Here is a 2,772-nt window from a genome sequence, read left to right as displayed (position 1 = left end):
TTTTTTTTTTTTTTGTGAAAAACAAACAGTATACTTTTATATAGATAGATAGATTTTCATTGAAAAATTTGAAATAAATCCCTCATCCCTCGATATAAATAGATAGATTTTTGTCTTCCTCCCAATATCTATAAATTGACGCCACTGAGGATGCCTTCACTGGCTGGGTGTTCTTACGGTAGTCATGGATGGTTGTTTGATTTTTTTTTTGTGTTATAATTTATTATTTGTTTCCCTTTTGTTTCTCCCACAATTCTGGCCATAGAGCCTTGCAGGGAGCTATTTAATGTTAAATGTTTTTGCTGATGTCATTGTATGTATGTTTTTTTTCTTGATTGGTTTTGTTTTCTATTTCTTCTCTCTGAATTCTCCACCATAGAGTCTTGCGGGTGGGGTGGGGGATATTTGATGTTGGTTGTTTCTGCTGGTTATTAATATTGATTATTCATATCCTCAACAAAGTATTATTTATAATTAAAATACGGATGAAAACCCAAGTAAAACGTATTTGATGGTTCAGTTAAGTTCCAAAATGAAGTTGACATTTTCGAGAATTTTGGTCTTTTGAGATTTTCAGAAGGAACATGAATAGAAAAGCAAAGACAGATAGATGATTGGAAAGAATGTCATAAAAAAATAATAAATAAAACTACCATTTTTTTTAAATATTCAGCGTTTAGGAAGCTGCTCGTTCTTAGACATAACGTTTTAATACATTCTGATGTTCATCCCCTATTATAACCATATTTTAATAAATACAGACGTACATTCTGCTTTATTTTGTTATTCAGTCACATCAACTTAAGTTTATATTTTAATACATGCAGTCATACTTTCAGACTTTAAAGCATTTTAAAGCTGTTTTCAAAATGTTTTGTCGCGCCTTGTCCTTCCAGCCAGTATTGGAAAACAAAATTGCAAGTGTTTCCAAACCTTGCGAAATTCCTAATTATAATTTAATTTGCCAATTTTTAATTATAGTTGAAACACTGATAAAAGCGTTGCAGCAGTAGCTGCAACCTATTAAAGAGCCAACCACAGCCCATAGTGAGAAAAGTCGAAAAACAAATTTTGAAAAAAAATGCCTAATGAAAAAAATTGTCATCCGATACTTGATTTAGCAATAGTAACAATTATTTCGGTTAATTTTACAAGTAACCTAAAAGATTATTGCAAAACAAATTTATGGTGATTTCGAAAGAGCATGAAAACCCTCAAAAATGGCGTCACTTCAAAATAAGATTGCACCTTTGGATTCAGCATGGTCAAAGACCTTGTAGAGGGTAATTACAGGCGCACACCCTGAAAAACAAGGAAAATCACTTTGCTGCCTAAGTAGCACTGATGCCTCGTTTTTCTACCCCGGCTAGCGGGTTAACAAAACATAATAGATGTATGTTTAATAGCTTATTTGAACGGAAATAAAAATGGCTAGTGCCTTTTTTTAGTGACCAAAAAGATTGGAGTGCAGCTAGCCCCCATCCCTAAAGTGGTTCGATAAAAAGTTTTTGATAACCACCTTTTTGAGCACAGGTGAAAGGTCCAATAACGATGCTATTGGTGATGACATAGCCCTCCATAGTCCATGGGGGAAAGGGCTTTAAGTGGCATCGGGTGTTTTTTCCCAGTTAAGACCGCGCGCCTTGTATATGATATGTGGAAAACCTGTCTTTGTTAAGGCTGATTTTAGTAATTCTTAACCAATGGTGTTTTCCTACTACGGCAATAAATCACGATTTAGAGGTTGCAAAAAGTAAAATAAATATCGTGGCCGTGTCACTACGATGTAATATATCATGAATTTTCCTGAATCATTTGAAAAACAAACAGAAATTAAATAAAAAAAAGATATTTTCAACGGAAAGAAAGGAGCTACATTAAAACTTAAAACAAACAGGAATTATTCCGCGTAGAAACTGTGGATACACCCTCTCTAATACCCCGCCCTTTATGCTAAAGTTTGATCCTTAATCCAAACTCTTTAAGAACAACTCCTGAAAGAGAAGGGCCATTTAACTAGAAAAGGAGCTGCTTAAAGCAATAAAAAACTTTAGCGTAAAGAGTGAGGTACTGAGGATAAGTTTCAGAAAAGCAAACATTATGGTGAAAAGCAAATGTTAAACTATCATTACCTAAGTTACATAAACATTTTTTTAAGTTTTTTTTTAATTAAAAACGGACAAAGATGGATTATCAAACAGTTCGTGGTAACGAACTGTAGTAAGGAGCGACCCGACTCAATAGTAACCAAAGCTCTAAAAAATGGAATTTTTATGTCAATAGATACATCAAAATAGTTGCATTTTAATTCTGATTTTAAATATATAAGTTTAATCAAGTTTAGTCTTACCCATCAAAAGTTACGAGCCTGAGAAAATTTGCCTTATTTTAGAAAATAGGGGAAAACAGCCCCTAAAAGTCATACAATCTTAACGAAAATCACACCATCAGATTCAGCGCATTAGAGAACCCTTTTGTAGAAGTTTCAAGCTCCCATCTACAAAAATTTGGAATTTTGTATTTTTTGCCAGAAGGCAGATCACGGATGCGTGTTTGTTTGTCTGTTTTTTGTTGTTTTTTTTCCAGGGGTGATCGTATCGACCCAATGGTTTTAGAATCTTGTGAGAGGGCTCATTCTAACAGAAATGAAAATTTCTAGTGCCCTTTTTGTGGCCCTTCGTGGGAGGGGCCACAAGTTACAAACTGACCAGTGCTTACATACAGTAATGGTTATTTGGAAGTGTACAAACGTTTCCAGGGGGACTTATAGGT

This window comes from Artemia franciscana, chromosome 4 (genome assembly GCF_032884065.1).
Source record: "Artemia franciscana chromosome 4, ASM3288406v1, whole genome shotgun sequence".
Classification (NCBI taxonomy): domain Eukaryota; kingdom Metazoa; phylum Arthropoda; class Branchiopoda; order Anostraca; family Artemiidae; genus Artemia; species Artemia franciscana.
This window is presented reverse-complemented; position numbering follows the sequence as displayed.